Source organism: Budorcas taxicolor, chromosome 11 (genome assembly GCF_023091745.1).
Source record: "Budorcas taxicolor isolate Tak-1 chromosome 11, Takin1.1, whole genome shotgun sequence".
NCBI classification, from domain to species: Eukaryota; Metazoa; Chordata; class Mammalia; order Artiodactyla; family Bovidae; genus Budorcas; species Budorcas taxicolor.
In genome coordinates this window covers 25,653,024-25,661,765 of record NC_068920.1, presented here as the reverse complement: position 1 = coordinate 25,661,765, position 8,742 = coordinate 25,653,024, and the positions used below count along the sequence as shown (strand labels likewise).

At 39.3% G+C, this 8,742-nt stretch overlaps 1 pseudogene; it reads right to left on the bottom strand.

Moving 5' to 3' along the window:
- Nucleotides 1-1,914: 1,914 nt before the first annotated feature.
- Nucleotides 1,915-8,742, bottom strand: part of LOC128056799 (placental prolactin-related protein 3-like) — a 28,411-nt pseudogene continuing 21,583 nt past the window's right edge.

The following is an 8,742-nucleotide window of genomic DNA, read 5'->3' as shown; positions in this document are numbered from 1 at the left end:
GTTGAACAAGCTGAGCAACCCTAATCCAGTCTCAGTAGAGACTCAGTTTATTTGGAGGATTTTATAATTCTGGGACCTACTACGGCATGTTTGTAAGGCCAAATAATTAATAAAAAGGATAGTTACTCTAAAAGGAAGAGAGAATGGTATCTCACATTTCAGATAAATGTGTTTTTGAATCCAGCTTTCTGATCTACTCAGTGTCTATGTGACCAGTTGGACAATTGTCCAGAATCCTTAGGCGGGGGACAGATGCACACCAGTATTTCTGCCATTCAATTATTTAGAGTGTTTATGATACATGGGTTTCCTGTGTGTCAGCTAGTAGGCAGCTGACTGTGGGCTGCTAATATTCTCCAGATGGTGCTTGCAGAGTGAGGGAAACAGAGAGGCTCTGGTGAATACTGCAGGTGGGGAGCTGTGGGTTCGAGAACATTTCCCCTGATTAAAGGAAACTATGACATTGGGGATCCCCAACTTGTGAATGTCCTGGAAAATCACAAGGATACCCCTCAAGAGAAACACTTGTCAGTCAGGCGGAATTTCAGATCAGTCCATCTGGACCAAGAGAAGGCTACAACAGCACCATGTAAGTCAGTGATGTCAGAACTTTCCCATCTCGTTTCCATCTACCTTGTTCCAACATGGCCCAAGGAATGAAGATCCAGAGGGAAAGAGAAGGAACCTTGCAGAAATGGACACATCTGCACTTCCTGGTAGGTCCCCTGGGCCTCAGCAGGGGAGAGGGAAACATTGAATAGGCTGAATATGAGATGGAGCTGACACTTGACTGACCTGGACTTGGGAAACCCAGAGTGATGGAATGTGTGGAATGGCTGCCCAGTGATGCAGGAGAAGAGGATGCAGTGGAGTGTGGGTGACGACAGCCCCTGGAGGAGGATGAGCCAGTTCACCTTTGTATCTGCTATGGTCTCAGCCTTTGTGTCCCCCAGAAATTTCATATGATGAAATCCTGATTCCCATGGTTATGGTAACCCTAGGTGGGGCCTTTGTGAGGTGATGGAGTTATAAGGAGTTATAAGGATGGAGCCTCTTCAATGAGATGAGTGTTTATATATATATATGTATATTATATATATATATACACTCACAGAGCTCCCAATCCCCCCCTCCCCGTTGGAGGACACAGTAAGAAGTGTGTGACCAGAAAGGACCCTGCATGACCATGCTGTGGAAATCCATTTCCATTGTTTTTTTTTTTTTTTCATTTATTTATTTTTTTTTACCAATTATTTTATTTATTTATTTATTTTTTAGTTATTCTTTAAATTTTAAAATCTTTAATTCTTACATGTGTTCCCAAACATGAACCCCATTTCCATTGTTTTTAAGCCTGTGTTATAACAACCCGGAAGGACTAAGACAGTATTGTAACAATCTTTAGAGAGTTCAGTAAACCTCATGCTATTTATACAAAGGTGAAGCACTTATATTGTCTGATGTAACACTGTGATAGTTGGCTGATAGTTCACGGCTGGCTTTCATAAAGAATCTTGAGAATTCAGTCTTCTTGGTAGCATGACCAGAACCATGAACAATTGTCTAATACTTTGATTCTAATAACTTGACCCAAATAATTGGCTGTGGTTCTTAAGTAATCTCTTAATTGTTTTCTTTGTAATGCCAGCTTCTGCTATTTGTGACTAATTTTAATAGGAGCTTCATTCTCTCAATTGTAGGGGTGAATTTTCTTTTGATTTTCTATCAAATGAAGATAAGAAATGTTAAGAAATTGCCCTCTTAGTTTGACATCTCTACAGAGTCTGTGTTTATTTTTTTTTAAGAGGAGACCCATTTCAAAGAGCATGCATTAAAAGGCTATAAATTTCAAACAAGCTTGCTATGGGATACATCATCATGACCACCTCAGAGCCGGATGGGATGGATGTGGATTTAGCACGTGTTGGTGATTCGGCATCCCAGCATCTTCGTGTATGTGTCAACTTTACGTGAATCCCTATACAGGCACTTGAACAGCTTATAAAATGCAGAAAGACGCAAATCTTCATCACTGGACTCCAGGGATGGGAGTCCACACCAGTAAATGTGAGCCTTCAGCATCTTCCGCCTTACTGGAACAATAATCTGAATACCCAAAAGATAAAGACTTCTTATGTGTTTTATTAGGATTTGCTTTTTTTTTCTTTGCTTCTAATTATCAAATTAAGATTTGGGGAAGACATACGTATATAAAACTCTATATATATGGATTTTGAAGCCAGTCTATGAAAAAATTATTAGGAATCTAAAATGTAGAAACATAACTCAAGATTAGTTTTAACTTTCTCTTTTCTTCCTTCCTACTCTCATCCTTTGATTTGAGGAAAACAGAGAAAGAAGAGAGTTGGAAGTTCAATAGCATACGTCCTGGGTTACTTTGAAGAAAATGCTGATCTTGGAAATTCTGTTCTCTAGCTCTCTTACTCTTGAAAATATTTCAACCACCTGTGCCCAGGAAGAGCCAAGCTTTTGGTGGAATTGTGTGCAATGCAGGGAAGGCTGCCCATGTCAAAAATTGCAGTGAAGTTCTGATTCCTTTACCGTAGAGTCTATCACTATGAATGCCTAGGCTCCTGCTTTATGTAGTAGCAGTCTAGCATATAGAAGTCATGAATCTTTTTCTTACAAAATGAGATAATTCCAAACACCTTACACATTACAGAGGTCACCTCTTTCATTGATAAGCAAAGCAAGAAAGCCCTCTGCAGGATGCTCACCTGGCAGAATTGCCTCTCTATGAGTGCTTGAAGTTCTAGTAGATTTTTCACACTCTCTCTGGCACTTGATACGATAGTATCTGAGACTTCTTTCATACTCCGCAGGTCCGTGACTAGATGATACAGAGGTCTATTCCAGGAGTACAGTAACATGAGTATCCACTTACTAAGGTCTTTAATCTAAGCAACCAGAAGAAACAGCCTCATTTAAATATGCATAATTCAGTGGTTTTGGTAACATGTGATCTTTGCTCAGAGCAGCTGACCTAAAACACTTGGTTATTCCTATGTGTATGTGGAGATTTTTGAAGATAGTAAAAGTTACAAAATTATAAAATGTAAGCTATTAGTTCACACTTTGGTGAATTATTAAAAATCTAGGTTATTTTAGGAACTGATTCTTCTGATGCATTCTAATTTATAACATGAAGAATTTTCTTTTTTCCTCTGAAATTCTACCACCACTCAGAGAGTTCTTTTATGTTTATATATTTGCGTGAGAGAATCTAAGTATTTACGGCAAGTCAGTATGTGCCTGCAGTGCCTAACCCAGGAAAGAGGGATTTCACCTGTGCCCACGTCATTGTCACCCAGTGATTCATTTGTTTTTTTGTTTTTTTTAAAGTTTTTTATTTTTTTAATTTTAAAATCTTTAATTCTTACATGTGTTCCCAATTAATGAATCAGGTGAGTCATTCGTATTGATGTTTGATCAGTAATTGTTTTATGATATTACAACAAAGAGACAATGAGAAGACATGATTTTCCTAAACTGGCTTTCTCTCCTCAGTTGATCCCAACACCAGCCCCCTGCTGATATCAGAACAGTCTGTTTTGTTGACATGTCTCCAGGCAGAAAATGGCACAACATTGTCTTTAGTTACAGCATCAGTGGGATTCACAATGGAGGGTCCCCCCCTGCCCCAGTTCAGTACTACTAGCAGAATTGAGCCTGAAAATCCCGGGGGCTGAAGATCTCTAATTAATATGCTTGATTTCTTTACTGCCATGAACTGTTTTACTGGTAAAGAACAGAGAACTGAATAGGATTAAATTAGTAATGCACATAAAGTGCTTAGTAAAATGTATGGCCATGTAGTAACTCTCAATAAACGTTAAATTTAAGCTTATTGAACAATCCCTCCTCTTATTCCTCTTTACCTTTTTCTTTACTTGATCATCATCATTACTAACGAGCTGAACAGAGGAAAAGAATTCTGGGATCATTAAGAAGGTTGTAGAGAGAGAAGATAGTATTTTAAGGGGGGATGCGTGTTAAAAGATTTTAAATAATGTTAGGATGAAGGATAATGCATGAAATCAGAAAGGAGAAATCATAATGGTGAAAATTTTGGAGCTGCCATAAATGATTGAGGCTTGATATGTAAACTGTGTTGTGCTGAGAACAGAGGCAATTTTTGCGGACATGAGAAGCAAAGCAACATTTTATAGGCCATTGTGGGGGAGACTTATAAATTAAAAGGTGACAGAAGAGTCATTGAGAACGATGAATGAAGTTGTCAGAGAGTAGAAGCAGAATCAGGAGAGCCTTGAAAGGCAGATGCAGGGGCTCGGGTGTTGCAGTATAGGACTACCACTTAGCCGTCACTAGTAACAGGGAGTACTCAAAACTGGCGTGTGTTTCTGACATATTCATGAATTTTGCAAACTTCTATTTTGCATATGGAAGTTCCCATTCATTTCCTGTTTTCATAGAGTATAATAGCTGCAATCCTGTGTCTAATGCTTTGGTTGAACTAACGTTGTCTGCATGGACAATTTATAGATCTGTTATTTATGTTGCTACTACAGATCTTTAGTCATCCCTTGACTTCACTCATGCTTTATCATGTGCATAATATAATTTCTCTTCAGTTGCTTATGGTTCCTCCACCATTTTCTACATGTACAGTTACCATAGCCTCTAATATTATGAAGCCTGGTAAGCTACATACTGTCTCGTTTGATCTGGTGAAAAACCCAGGTGAAAGACTCACATTTGCCTCTAGGACTTTTTCTCTTTCTTCAGGAGTGTGGAGGGAATTGCTGTGGCAGCTGTTGGTGGCATTGATATAGTACATTTGGCCCTGGGCATATTTTACATCCTGAAAGTGATCAGGCAATTAGTTAGGGTTATTGGATATTCAGTAGGTGACTCCATTACCAGAACATTAACATGTTTGACAGTTGTTTAATTTTTTTAAGGAGCGGGCATGACAAAATTTGACAGTCATCCTTTTCCTACTTTGTCTATACATTGTGTCTGTAGAAATGATTTTACATCTAACTTTTCTAAGTTCAACCTTTTCCATTCTCTTTTTTATTATTATCTTTTTCTTTTTTTTTAGTATTTGAACCAAATATAGTACTTTTGAACCAATACTTGGTGCTTCCCAGGTGACAGTAGTGGTAAAGAACATTCCTGTGAATGCAGGAGATATAAGAAGACTCAGGTTTGATCCCTAGGTGAGGAGCATCCCTTGCAAGAGGGTCGAGCAGCCTACTCCAGTATTCTTTAATAGAAACCTTTAGCACCATTTTTCATTAGCTGTCTGCTCTACTTTGTGCTCCTTGATTGACCTAAAAGAATGAACATACAACTTTCAAATACTTTCATTAGAAACAGAATAATTGTTTCCAATTGTAAACTCCCCTCCTATTGTAGCTCTAAAGCTATTCACTGCAAATCTTAAAACAATAATTTGTAGCATTAAAAAAACCACCAGTATTCATTTTTGTGACCAGGATTCAGCTTTGTTTAATATGTTCCATCCACCAAGTTCACTGCAGAGCAGTTCTCATTTATTGGGTATTTACTCTGAGCCTGGAGAAGAAAGCCCAGAGAGACACTGAAGGACCAGAAAATCAACATGCTTCCTTTTCCCCAGTCCCACCTAAAAGTGCTTTATGTCAGGTAGTATTGTGGACTGAATGTGTGTTCTTCAACTTCACGTGTTAGAGCCCTAACTGCCCAAGTACTGTGTTTTGAAATGGACCCTAGCCCACCAGACTCCTCTGTCCATGGGATTTCTCAGGCAAGAATACTGGAATGGCTTTCCATTCCCTTCTCCAGGGAATCTTCCAGACCCAGGGATAGAACCCAGGTCTCTCACATTGCAGGCAGATTCTTTACCATTTGAGCATGAGCGAAGCCCATTAAGGTTAAATGAGCTCTTAGGGTGGAACACTGAAGCAATACATTTAGTGTCTTCATGAAGCGAAACACCAGAGAATTACCTCTGTGTCTCTGTGTCTCTGTGTCTTTTCCTCTATCTCTCTTCCCCACCCCCCACCCTGTGTGAGGAGGCATGGAGAATCCAGCCTGGGAGGAAAGAATTCTTACCAGAACCTCATCTTGCTGGCACCCTGATCTGGAACTTCTAGCCCCCAGAACTGTGAGGAAATAAATTTCTTTTGTTTAGTCCACTGAGTCTATTGTATTATTTTATGGCATTCATGGCTGACAAATACAAAATCATTTGTTTCAGAAATTTACAAAAGAAAATGAATGAAAGGAAATTGAAAATGTTATTGCATTTCTTAGGAATCTTTGAGGTTTCACAAATCTGATCCTTTCTTCATATTCCACATCTTATGAGCTGATGGCTTCTGTGACCTAGAGATTGTGTTGTTTGAAGTTTGGCTGATGCAGCCTTCTTGTTGAAAGGACAGTATAGCCAAGTCACTTATGCAAGGGTTCCATCTGTGAGCCTGCAGGCTACAGTCCATGGGGTCGCAAGAGTCAGACACAACTTAGCAACTAAACCACCACCACCACAGTACTTACAAACTCATTGAACATTATTCTGGAATGCTTAAAGATGTTGTGGGACAGCCTGGAGGCATTGAATACCAGTAACGTAAGGGATTCCAGGGGGAGGTCAATCATGTTGGGACAGGAGGACAGGCATGAGTTGCCTTGGCACAAGAGCAGATTTGACATGACCAGCAGCAGGAGCAGGCAGGACCCTGTTTAATTAAAAACATGAGCCATTCTGAGATGAGCTAGTCACCTGAGGTTATCAAATCCGTCCTGTGGAGGGAAGCCTTCTTCTTCCCTGTTGCTCTGAGCAGGAATTGGTACTGTAGTATCTGGGTTGGTGAAGAAGGAGTGCTTTCTGTGGCAATTTAAAAGGATGATGATATTTGCACAGATAGATAGTTGGCGAAGTAGATTACTCCCTGTAATTTTATATTGCTCCCCGAAGTACTTCTGTGCTCTGCAAACATTTGGAACTTAATTCTGAGCCAGAGTTTTTAGGCCATATTTTTAAGACAGTTTAATGTTTGGATTCTGCAGACTCTGGCATCGAGGCCCTCTAGGAGTTTGTAATTTTTTCACTCTACGTTGACTAATGCTTGAATTTTAGACACTGAAATGACAAGAAAAGTCCAGTTGATCTGTGTGGTTTACCAAAATGCTGGGGTAAGAGGAAACAAATGACTGACTGATTGCTAATATTGAGTACAGAGAGAATACTAAGAGAAAAGGATACTGTACTTGGATCTTCTCACTCACATTAGTAACCCCATGCATGTCTTTGATACTTTCCCAAAAGCTTTAAAACATCTTAAAATTTGTGTTTCACAAGAACCTTGTGAGATAGCCTTAATCTTCACTATGATCATCACGTTTTGTTAATGAAGATGCAATGACTTGAAGAGGGCAAGTAATTTTCCCCAGGTCCCATTATTAGCAGATGCAGGTGACTGGGCACCAATACACTCATCTGTTCACTTCCTGATGTCACATCACACATGCCTGTGGCTCTCGGTCTGCATGTGTGCAACCAGGACCACATCCAAGCTTGATGACTGTACCTAGGAGAAAACTATTTTGTCTTTGACTGCAAAACAAAGTGACCCTAGAACGTTGGTTTTATCCACTTGTTCTGCTCTGTCTATAAAACACTCACTGTTACAGTCTCTGACAATTATCAGTGTGGGGTCTGGTTCTCCTGGCTAGCCTTTCTTCTAGGCACCTTGACAGCTCTTCTCTTTTTATGCATGTTTAATCTTCTCATTACATTTGTTTCTTCGAGAAAATAGCAAATAAATCTCCAAATGGTAATACAAGAATATTACCTGGTCAGCACCCAAGACACCGTCATCAGCTCTGCAAACAAAGCCTGCCCTTTCCTGACTTTGACTATTTAAGGACACAATTTATCTGTCTGGTCGGGAGTACATCCTGACAACCCATGGGGCTTAGTTTCTGAACCATCTCCAAGCATCTCCTCTTTGATAGGAGAACTAGACCTTCATGCTTCCGTGATGTATTGTAGTATTTCAGAAATTATTCCTGGCCCTACCTTTGGCCAACAGAAGCATAAAATCATAGACTCTTGTAAGCATGATTTTAATATTACTTTTCCTGTCTGTCCTTTGTAAGTAAGCAGAATTTAAGACTGAAGTGAGCAAGAATTGAGTTTGTAGAAGAGAACTGATAAAATAGAGATTTTATCCTCTTGAATGAGATCTGAACATGATTCTTTTTTCCAATTCACCAAAGAGTGGTAATTTAATTAAGGATAAGATATTAGCATTTACTAGGTTTTGTCTGCTCTTAGTTAGTATAAAGGGTCATGGTATCTAAGAATAAAATTGTTAGTTAAAATTAGGTGATGAAAATAAAAGAAGTGGTTCTCAAAAGGAAGACATATAAGTTAGAGAAATTTGGAACTATCTCTCTTATCAACTAAAGAGCTTATTGTGACAGGCAAGGAGAATAATAGCTTGTATAACATGGACATATTTGTATCTATTTCTGTGCGTATATACATGTGTTATGCATAAATATATGCTTAATTCCGTCTTTGGAAGGAATGATGCTAAAGCTGAAATTCCAGTACTTTGGCCACCTCATGCGAAGAGTTGACTCATTGGAAAAGACTCTGATGCTGGGAGGGATTGTGGGCAAGAGGAGAAGGGGAAGACAGAGGATGAGACGGCTGGATAGCATCACTGACTCGATGGATGTGAGTCTGAGTGAACTCCTGGAGTT